We start from the raw sequence: 12,407 nt of genomic DNA on the forward strand, positions 1-12,407 counted from the left end.
TCGAACCCCCCCGTGTACGCTCGAGTCGTACCCCCACCCGTGTATGTACGGTGCGTACCCCCCCGTGTACGCTCGAGTCGAACCCCCCCGTGTACGCTCGAGTCGTACCCCCACCCGTGTATGTACGGTGCGTACCCCCCCGTGTACGCTCGAGTCGAACCCCCCCGTGTACGCTCGAGTCGTACCCCCACCCGTGTATGTACGGTGCGTACCCCCCCGTGTACGCTCGAGTCGAACCCCCCCGTGTACGCTCGAGTCGTACCCCCACCCGTGTATGTACGGTGCGTACCCCCCCATGTACGCTCGAGTCGCACCCCCCCGTGTACGCTCGAGTCGTACCCCCACCCGTGTATGTACGGTGCGTACCCCCCCGTGTACGCTCGAGTCGAACCCCCCCGTGTACGCTCGAGTCGTACCCCCACCCGTGTATGTACGGTGCGTACCCCCCCGTGTACGCTCGAGTCGAACCCCCCCGTGTACGCTCGAGTCGGACCCCCACCCGTGTATGTACGGTGCGTACCCCCAGCGCTACGCGCTGGGGGTACGCACCGTACATACACGGGTGGGGGTCCGACTCGAGCGTACACGGGGGGGTTCGACTCGAGCGTACACGGGGGGGTACGCACCGTACATACACGGGTGGGGGTACGACTCGAGCGTACACGGGGGGGTTCGACTCGAGCGTACACGGGGGGGTACGCACCGTACATACACGGGTGGGGGTACGACTCGAGCGTACACGGGGGGGTCAGACTCGAGCGTACACGGGGGGGTACGCACCGTACATACACGGGTGGGGGTCCGACTCGAGCGTACACGGGTGGGGGTACGACTCGAGCGTACACGGGGGGGTCAGACTCGAGCGTACACGGGGGGGTACGCACCGTACATACACGGGTGGGGGTCCGACTCGAGCTTACACGGGGGGGTTCGACTCGAGCGTACACGGGGGGGTACGCACCGTACATACACGGGTGGGGGTACGACTCGAGCGTACACGGGTGGGGGTACGACTCGAGCGTACACGGGGGGGTTCGACTCGAGCGTACACGGGGGGGTACGCACCGTACATACACGGGTGGGGGTACGACTCGAGCGTACACGGGGGGTTCGACTCGAGCGTACACGGGGGGTACGCACCGTACATACACGGGTGGGTACGCACCGTACACGGGTATACACACAGGGGGGGTCGGCGCGTACCTACGGGGGCTGGGGGGGGGTCGGCGCGTACCTACGGGGGCTGGGGGGGGGGTCGGCGCGTACCTACGGGGGCTGGGGGGGGGGTCGGCGCATACCTACGGGGGCTGGGGGGGGGTCGGCCCGTACCTACGGGGGCTGCGGGGGGTACGGCACGTACCGGGCACCTGTTTGGACGTCTCCATGGTTGTTATGGGAGTTCGGTGCGGACGGTCTTTTCACCATACGGTTGTACATTCGGACGCCCGGGATGGATCGTGATTCCCCGGTCGGAGTTCACCTTTCACGTTTGTACGGTGAATCGTACGAGGACGTGTCGGACACATTTTCCGACCCGAGGACGTGTGGGGAATGATTCCCAGTGCGGTTCGTATGGACTTTTTACCATGCGAATCGTGATTGCCAGTTCGTACGGCACTTGTACGATTCGTACGGTAAAAAGACCCGATACGAGTCGTACGGGGACATTTTTTACCGGATCGTGATCGGCACCTTTATCTGGACTGGTGTGTGAAATTGAAATCATTGACAAGATGTCCATTATGAATTCGGCCTCCCCCAAACTTCTCTCTTACCTGTGCTTGATGTTTATGTTTAACTTTGGCACAGCAATGGCTGCATGATGAAGATGGTTTCCTTTTTCTAACATGCCATGATTGGGGTGGTGGTGGTGGTAGTATAGTAGTAGTAGTAGACACTGGCAGGGCGGCAGCATTTGCAAAAAAAATAAAAGGAGACAGTCAATCGCCTTTGAGAGACTGTTAGAGGAGTAGTAGAATGAAGTACAGTACAGAACTTACCAAGCAACAATAATATGCTAAAATATTTTACAACAAAACATAATGGTGGTTGGGATAGCCTACTAGACAGAGTTACAAACTATAGTTGTGTCGAGTCACTTGACTAGGCCAACAGCCTAACAGTAAGGGCTGTATATGAGGAATGACAACAAACAAATCCAATCAATGCCAGCAATTAATGCTGAGGTATATGTTCCTTTGTTAAATAAAATAACCTCTAAAATATCCTACTCCTGGGTGGGCAAACAGAAGAAGATCATCGCTCTGCCTTGAAATTGAAGTACTGTTGCTTTCGCCACATCCGCCCCAGCAAGTGCGTGATTATGTATTGGTGTACATTTAATTTAGTCACACCTCGACAATAAGTCAAACAGCCCGGGGGAAGAGGGTTAGGGTTTGTTGAATGGATGGGAAGGGGGTTTTTGGGAAAGGTTTGACATAGAAAAACAGTATGCATGGACAAACAAACAACAATCATTGAAGACTACCATATCCATATATTAAGGGAGAAAAAGGAAATGCATGCATGATGATGAGAGACCCGGATTACATACCCTTCTAGTTCTTGTTCTGTTGTTCCATCCTTAATACTCTTATAGATAGCAAATAGAAATTTTAAATATTGGTAGGGAAGAATCGTAAACAGAGAGCAAACCTAATGATGATAATAACAACTCCAAGAACACACTGTTGTAAAGATTGTATACAAAAAATTAATCAAATTATTTAAAAGAAGATAAAAGTGGATACTGTTACTGTGTTATCCTGCTAAAAAATGTGGACTGGATTTGCATCTCGGCATTCCTCTTGGTCCTCTCGTCCATCAATCTTGGGTGTGTCGCCTCGCCACTCGCCACTGCCCAGCTGGAAAAAAAATGTCGATTTATTGGTAAGGTAAGTGTGCATTCTAAAGTTTTCCAAAGTATAGGGCAAGGCCCGGCCTGTAATTGTAGATGGAAAACCAAAGGGGATATTGAGAAACAAAGTTGAAACAAATGCACAAGTTATGGTGTAGTGCAACAAGAACACTTTCCGAGGTGGCATGTATGCATGATCTCTACTCTAGTCTGTTTCCAGCATTGACCTTCAACAATAACAGGAGAGAGCAGGACCACAGTGCTTAGCAGTAGCACATCCTACGTTAAGACTTTAGAGTACTTTTTTTTTTTAAAGAGTTGGACAAAGGCAAAGCAGATTATCCATTCCAAACATAGCATTTTACAGTTTAAGTTAGTAAATCAATGCACCACAGTCATCCCACCGCGACACTCTATTCCACTTCTACACAGACATTTGGGTCTGCTGTGGTTGTTGTTGACGTGTTTACTCATGAAACGTCCTCCTGACTTCATCACCATCTCCGATACTTTTACTGGCTGACTGTGAAGATCGGCCTGCAGTAGAAGTAAAATTGTTATTACACAACAAGAATAGAAATATTATTGACTTGAGTCAGTCTTTAGTGTGTACAGAATGATAGATTACTAGTACACTTTGACTTCACTTTGTGCACAACAATCAAACAACGAAAACACAAAGACCAATCGCTCAGAGTCAGGTGTCCAATGCATGCCATTAATTGTCATTACCTGTTCCTTCTCATCTTAAGTTAACGGGCCGTCTATTTCGCCATCATAATGATGGACGGTGCTGTTGTGTCAATCATACTCATTGCGCAGATTGAGTGAGTCCCCTTCCTGTATTGAATTAAAAGCAATGTATCACCAAGCTGCAGGAGAAGTACAAATTTCTTATTTGTAAGAAGGGGAAAATTGAATTCACCTTGAGTTAAGTTTAGTGTGTTCTGTAGAAAGTTGATTAGTGGCAGTGCACAATTACATAAATTCATGCACAATAAACACAACAAAATCATTCAGTCTGCGACTCTGCGTCCAATGCATGGCATCAATCATTACCTGTTCCATCCTATTTTCAGTTAATGGCCAGTCTCTCTCGGCTCTGAAAGGAGGATAGCTATAGTAGTCATCTGATTCATGCTCCACTTCTTTTGGCAGGACTAGCAACGTTTGAATTTGTTCTTGTAGTATTTTACCATCATCCAATCATCATTCATGAGGGCAATGGATTTGGGCGGGAGATTCAGTATGATGGAGCGGAGGAGCTGGATTCGGAGGACTGTACTGTCAAATTGCAGACACCTGAAAATTGTATATTAAATAAGAAGAGTAGAAGATGGTGGTAATGGATTTGTTGTGATTCACAAGTTTGTAACCGGAACGACAGACACACAGATAAAGGTGGGAAAAAAGGGAGGAAGACAGTAAGTGCAAGCCTAATTGTCAGGGAAGTATAGCTCGTCCTCAAACTCTGGGGGGTCAGCCAGTAGTAGGTAATAATCATCATGTGACACACTACTTCCGTCACCTGAGCCGCTGTCCTCATCTTCCTCCATTGCTTCATGTATTGTGTAATTCGGTGGTATGAAGTGCTGATTCATTTTGATCATTGTTAACCTCTCCACGTTTTTGGGCGAGAGACTGGTCCTTCTCAATGTTACAATGGAACCAGCAGCACTGAAAACACGTTCGGAAGAGACACTTGCGACAGGGCAAGCCAGATAACTTATCGCCAACCTGCTGAGCTGTGGCCATTCAGACCTTTTCCTATACCAATACTGCAATGGGTTTTGATCAATGTACACCTCTGTTGGGTTGTCCAGATAGGCCTGGACCATCCGCTCAATGTTCAGGGTTGCTGCTGGTAAGCTTTTGTGCTCTTTTCTCTGTGCATCAGCACTGTGCTTATTAATGCCTAACTTTACATACCAATCGTGTAATGTTTGTACTCGGCCTAATGATCCAGTTATTGTTTCTGTGGTCGATAGTAATGGTGAGTGTTGTGATCCAAACGCACTGCCCTCAGCCGACAAAGTTGCACTTGATCCTGCATGGCCTGCTGCAGTACTTCTTGTGGGTTGATCTTGCGGGCTTTTAATTAGCAGCCGTTCGTTTTCTAACTTACTGGCTGCTTCAGCTATACAAGTTTTGTAGCGGGCAACATCAATCTCGGAAAAAGCAAAGAATGTCTTCAGTCCAAATTTTGCACGTGGATCCAGAATTGTGGCACACATGTAATGTTCTTGTGACAAAATTTTATTTTGTATCCTTACATTTTCAGCTAAGCGCCGGGATAAGTTCTCCACCAAGTCATGGGATTGACTTTTGTCCTCTACACCTTTGTATGATTCAGACACATTATTCAGCTGATGCTCTAGCATTTGCAATAATGGGATAGCTTGGCCCATTGTACAGTCCTCCTTGCTGACTTCACTTCAAAAGGACAAAGCATCTCAGTCAGGCATTTAATTAGGCTCCATTGCTCCATCTCAAGGTTCATGCCATTAACATTAGCATCCCCTCTTCTTTTCCAGACATATTGATGGAGTGACCTGTATTGCTCATACAGACGATCAAGCATGTAATACGTTGAGTTCCAACGTGTTGCCACCTCCTGGATGAGTGCCTTGACTGGCATCCTATGTTCACATTGGATGATCCTCAGCTGCTTCCGAGCTGTAAAAGAATGGCTGAAATGAGTGCATATTCTTCGGCAGTTGGCCAGTAAATTACTGACTATGGGTTCTGTTTTCAGAAAGTCTTGAACTATAATGTTTATGCAGTGCGCCAAACACGGAACCATGAAATAGGAACCAAGTTCCATGGCCTTAAGTACATTACTGCCATTGTCTGTGGCAACAAAACCAATACCAAGCCCTCTTGGCCGCAGCCATTCTAAAACCTTGCTGCGAAACTCGTGTAAAATGTTTTCAGCCGTATGAGATTTCTCCATGGCGAACATGGCTACAGTTGTATGTTTCCGAGTAACTTCAAAAATCGCAGCTGTGTCAACAGCACCTCGTGCAGATAGCTTATCTCTAACCCCCACAAAAGAGATCCAGTGTGCAGTGATGCACATGTAATCTGTGGCTTGGCAACTGGTCCACATGTCTGTTGTCAGGTGGATATTGTGAACAGCACTCTGCTGCAAAGCTTGTCCAACCAATTCCAGCACATCATGATGTAGTGCCGGAACAGCAATTCTTGTGAAATAGGACCGGCTGGGAACCTTCCATTTAGGGCAGATGGCAGACACAAATTCAAGGAAACCCACCCCTTCCACAAATGAAAAAGGAAGAAGGTCCAGCGCTAACATTTCAGACAGCTTCACATTGTACAACCGTGCCGTTGGGTGGTTGCGTTGGAACTGCCCCTCCAACCTAAACATGCTCTCAATGGTAGGCTGGATTACTTTCCTTTTTGGTGCTGTTTTCATTAACCCACTAAGGCTCAACGACACAGATTGTCTCATTGCGGTACTCGGTCGCCTTGGTGTCTCAGCCTGATTCAGAGTATGGCTCTTACTGCGGTGCCACTGTGATGTTACTGAGGAGGATGTGGGCGTTACCACTGCACTACTGGGGACAGGGTTGGAAATGCCTCCCTCTTCTTCACCTTCCACCGCAATAATATCGCTCCCTGATTCTTCCTGACCAACTTCAATGGGTTGAGTTTTTCTTCTTTCTTTTAACTGAAGTAGGTGATCCTCCCAATAGTGTGGTGTATTCTGAGATGACTTGCTTGTCCTCCGGTACCATAGTTTGTACCAAGCTTACCACGCCGAACACCTTGCCGACAAATTGAGCATATAGCAACGTTCTCCTCCTTGGCGCTAACAGAAAAGAAGTCCCAAACTGAGGAGGAGAACTTTCTGGCACTGCTGGATGTGCCACTTTCAATACCAGATGAACTGGAGAGTGTGCTTGAAATGTGACCCTGTGCACCTAGACTGTGACTTTTACTACCACTACCGACTGAGATGGTTGAGCTGGATGTAGGTCCCTGCCGGGCCTTGGAAAATATGGCAGCTGGAGGTAGTGGTGGTGTAACCTGTGTTGGTGATATCCGTGCCACATCCCGCTCAGTAACAACCTTTCTGGATAGGGTGAGAATGTTGGTCTCCTATCCCTTTGGGGCGGGAGTAATGTGCGTGATGACTGGCTCGTCTTCATCAACATCATCACCCCCCTCTTCTACATCTACCTCCATAACTCTAAGTTTTTCTGGGACCTTCCTTTTTAGAAGCATTGTCTTGTGGCGTATATCTCTCTCAGACTGAGCTGGTGGGAGCCAAGTGGCATCACGATCATCAGAAGCGGGGCTTGAAGAAGAAGATGATGGACTAAGCCTCCTTTTCCTTGCTGGTGGTCTGGAAGACAATAGATCTTCTGAAACAGTGGTTTGACTTTGCTCCACTTTGTGTGCAGGAAGCTCAATTTCCTGAAATGTCCCTACGTCAGGAGCAACAATTACTATGGTGGGCTGTTGCGGCCGCTGCTGTTCTTGTTGCGGCCGCTGCTGTTCTTGTTGCGGCCGCTGCTGTTCTTGTTGCGGCTGCTACAGTTCTTGTTGCGGCTGCTGCTGTTCTTGTTGTGGCTGCACACTTATCTGCTGAGTTTGCGCCTGCGTTGAACTTGATTGTGTACTACTTTGAGGTCATGACATTTCTTCAACATCGCTGCTCGTTAGTAGACTGGCTACCTCTGCGACACTAAAGCCCTTGGGCCTAGGTTGGTGGGATTGGACTGCTGTGCTGCTCCCAGCTTGCTTCCCGGACAATGCTGCTCCAGGAATAACTTTTTTGGTGCCAAAAAAAACATTGGCCGGCACACCACCAGTCGTGGTTAATGGCACTTCCTTTTTCTGTTCCTTCTTCTAAATGGCAACTTTCTTGGAACTGGACCTGGTACCTTTCTTTGGGGCCATCTTCTTCAGATGTCAGGCAGGATGCAGATGCACAACAAGTTCTGGTCACACGTGGACGTGATTCGCAGCAGGACTTCTGTCTGGCTGGCAGTACAACAGGTAGCCGGGTGATGCTGATGACACCTCCTCCTCTGTTTTTTGTGCACCTAAAAGCAAATAAGCCAGGAGAAGAACATCAGTGAAATGTTGCATTTGTTGTTGTGGTTCAGTTACTTAGTACTGTACTAGTGCAAACAAAAGATATAGTCTAGCCATTTATGACTTTTTTTTTAACAAGGGCTATGTTATACTACTGTGTACAGTCACACACTACACTCTCAGGAAGGATAGGAAAGTTAATATTAAACACCAAAATAAAAATGTAATGGAAGTGGGGTGGACCCTATTTGCCATTAAATTATTTGAGCATCTCAGCATCCATGGAGCTGCTGCTGGCAAAGGGGGTGGATGGATGGAAGCAGTAAGCCAAATAGCCAATAGGAAAACCATGCAGGCCTATGGCAAAAGCAGGACACTAATAACTCCCAGTCCAAACACAAAAAAAGGCCACCAGCCATATGGGCACTCACAAATCACAAACAAGCAGGGGGCCTGGGAAACCCCAGGAGCTGACAAAAGGCCTATAAAAGCCAGGTAAAGGATGCATGCTAAAGCACACTGCTCTGCCTTTTTAATGCAACAAAATGGAAATGCGAACATTCACAGGCCCCAAAAAGGTCTGCAGGGTGCATGCATTGCACACCAACACACCAGACACATACAACAAAAGCATGTCTTTAAGACAACCAACATCAGAAAGGCCACCCCAAAAAAACACACTTCCCCAACTCAATCCAATGCCATCCATGCCCTAAATGATGTCTAAATTCAACAGACCACACAGAAAACACTTGATTAATAAAGCTGTGGCTACCTGCTCTGATCCTAGTGGATGAAAAAGCAGGCCTGTTGGCAGACAAGGCCAGGCAAGCTTGCAGGCCTAGGCTTCTGTTAGAATCCGGGTTCTCTGGTTGGCACAGGTCGGTACTAGTGACAAGCAGGGAACCTTTCCTCTAGTCAGGGTAAGGGGTTACACTCCTAAAATAACTCCTGCTCACCCTCTAGGTAGCTTGGCGCGAGCAGACAAGGCTTATCTCAGAGCGTTATAGGTTAAGCATTTGTGAACACATACAGTAACCAAGTGACAACACTACAAATGGACACCACACAGGTTTTTATATTAAAAATAAGGATTCTTTATATAGAGTTACCACAAGACCATTAAACAACAAAAATACACAATACGGTTACTTTAGTTGGTAGAAGTTTGCTTAGTTCTCTTAAGTTCTTAAATGCGACACGTTAAGTCAATGTACCTTAGATGCGACACGCAGGGCAACGAAAGTGTTGCAACGATGCTGATGCGATGAAGTTCTTGGTGCAAAAGAAATAAAGACGGGATCTTCCAGATGCGTTACGCTTCTCCGATGTTGCGAGAAGACTCGACTCGATGCGTCAGCTACAGCGGCGTCACCCCTTTACGCGATGTGACGACAGCGGCCTTGGCAGCGGCACTCTTCTCCGGCATTTGCGAGACGCTTCCGCTTGATGCGATGCTGCAGCAGCGTCACCCCTTTACGCGATGCGACAACAGCAGCTCCGACGGCGGCACGCTTCTCCGTGGATGCGAGGCGCTTTTCTTGATGCGGTGCAATGCGACAACTACGATGGCTTCGATGGCGACACGCTTCTTCTTCGATGCAAGCCTGTTCTCTTGATGCGGTGCAATGCGTCAGCTGCGATGGCTGCGATGGCGACACGCTTCTTCGGCGTTGCGGGACACTTCCGGATCGATGCGAGACGCTTCCGCTCGATGCAATGCTGCAGCGGCGACACTCTCTGCGAGATGCGACGGCAACAGCTCCGACGGCGGCACGCTTCTCCTCCTTGCGTCACGCTCCCAGCTCCTTGCAACACGCAGTCCCTCAGAAGGCCCAACAACAGCAGTAGGCACTTCCAAAAGATTCTGGGGAGCTGGGGGTGAAGTCCACTGGTCCTGGGACTTCGTTCAGGGGGCAAGCTCAGTACAAGCCCTTGGAGATCTTTTAAGCACAAGTTGAAATAAAGTCTTTGTAGTCTTTCTCCTCTCCTTCCAGCAGCAAGGCAACCACTGCAGGCCTATCCCCCAGGTCAGGGACAGTACTCCTCCTTACAGCTTTCCCAGTTCCTTCTCCACAGGCAGAGGTTCTTCTTGTCAAGCAGGATCTAATTTCTTGGGAGCAGGGTCCCAATACTTATACCCCTAATTCCTTTGTTCCTCTGTGGTAGAGGAGCCTTTTCCCAGTCCAAACCAGTACTTGAGCACTTTGTTGACATGACTCTGCCTTTCTATTCAGGGTGCAGGGCAGAGACATCAGCCGATCCACAGGAGGTGGAGCCAGCATTGTGGTGGCAGAGCACAGCCCTATTCAGAGTCCAGGTGCACTCCTCCCACCCTTCTGGATGTCAATCTCTCTATTCACCACCAGGCTACCTAGACCTGCCCCTCTGGGTTTCCCCAGCCCTGTCACTCACACAAACCAGACAGGCAGATACACATCATAGCAGAGGCGGGCTGAAATGGTCAGGCAAGCAAATACCAACTTTCTAAAAGTGGTATTTGCAAACACAGAATATTAAAATAAACTTTACTAAAAGATGTATTTTATTATTCTGAGTTGAGGCATACTAAACTCGAATTTCTACTATGTTCCCTGGGTCTGTTAGGATCATAGGATGTAACAATTCTAACAGCCCACTCTGGCCTATGGGAGCAGGTAGCCTTACAATAGTGAAAAACGAAAATGGCTGTAATTCACTATTAGGACATGCCACACACATCAGGGCTTGTCCTACCTTATGCTTACAAGGCACCCTGCCCTTGGACCTACCATAGGGGTGACTAATATGAAGTTAATGGAAGGTTTAGGGACTGGGAAGTGGGTGCACTTGCCCAGTCAGCATGACAGTACCAGACTGCACGCAGGTTCTGCAATGGCAGACCTTAGACATTTTTCTAGGCCGCTTCTGTGGGTGGCACAACCAGTGCTGCAAGCCCACCAGCAGCATTTGTATTTACAAGCCCTGGGCAATCCTGGTGCACTTTACTGGGGTCTGACAGTAAACCAAATAAGCGAATAATGGAATCCAACCAACATATACATTTTAAATAGGGAGCACTTGCACTGAGGCACTGGTTGGCAGTGGCACAGTGCTCTGAGCGGCCAACACCATAAAAACACATGAGGCACAGCGACAAAAAGTGGAAGGGAGACTCACGCCAAGGTGCCAGGTCTAACACGTGTCCCCTCCAGCTGAAAAGTGGGGAGAACTACCCTACCCCAGGGATTTCCTCATCACTAAGACGGAAAAATCTGGACAGACCGTCAGCATTGGCGTGATCTGTACCAGGGCGATGTTCCACCATGAAATCCATACCCTGTAGGGAAATGGACCACCTCAACAGCTTTGGATTCTCACCCCTCATATGCATCAACCATCTGAGGGGCCTGTGGTCTGACAAACAGGTAGGGTCTTAGCTTCTTCAGCGCCCAGACCACAGCAAATGCCTCACGCTCAATAGCACTCCACCTCTGTTCCTGTGGTAGTAACCTAATGCTAATAAAGGCTACAGGTTGATCTAGGCCCTCTTCATTAATCTGTGAAAGAACAGCCCCTACACCATGCTCTGAAGCGTCTGTCTGAACGATAAACTCTTTGGAGAAGTTGGGAGCCAAAAGCAAGGGCGCCGTGCACATAGCAGCTTTCAGGGCCTCAAAAAATGTCCGACTTCCAATTCAGGATGGTTTCTATCTTGGGTTGAAGGGGTGCCACCTGGCCACTCCCAACTTGGTGCCCCAAGTACACCACTGAACCCTGCCCGATCTAGCACTTACTCGCCTTGATCGTGAGGCCTGCCTCCGCAGCGGCATCAACACTTCCCAGAGGTGGCGCAGGTGTTCCTCCCACGTGGAGCTGAACACTGCGATGTCATCCAGGTAGGCTGCACTGAACGAATCCAGCCCATCTAACACCTGGTTGACCAACCTCTGGAAGGTGGCAGGGGCATTTTTCATCCCAAAGGGCATAACCCGGAACTGGTAATGGCCATCAGGGGTGGAAAATGCTGACCTCTCTTTGGCCCCATCGGTCAAGGCGATCTGCCAATACCCAGACGTTAAATCAAACGTGCTGAGGTAGTTAGCAGCCCCTAGCCGATCTATGAGCTCATCAGCTCTGGGTATGGGGTGTGCGTCAGTCCTGGTGACCGAATTGAGTCCTCTGTAGTCCACACAGAACCGGAGTTCGGGTGTAGCTCCTGGCGCTGCAGCCTTTGGGACCAAGACCACTGGGCTGGCCCAAGGACTGCTTGAGGACTCAATTACCCCAAGGGAAACATCTTGGAGACCTTCTCCTTGATGCAGGCCCTTACCCTGTCAGTCACCCTGTAGGCCTTGTGCCGCACAGGTGTACTATCCCCAGTGTCCACATCATGGACACACCAATCAGTGACACCGGGAATCGGAAAACAGGTCAGAGAATTGTCCCAGTAACTGGCGACAATCGTTCTGTTGCTCAGGGGTCAAGGTGGAAGAGAGGATGACAC

The sequence above is a fragment of the Triturus cristatus genome, chromosome 1_1, assembly GCF_964204655.1.
Source record: "Triturus cristatus chromosome 1_1, aTriCri1.1, whole genome shotgun sequence".
Classification (NCBI taxonomy): Eukaryota; Metazoa; Chordata; class Amphibia; order Caudata; family Salamandridae; genus Triturus; species Triturus cristatus.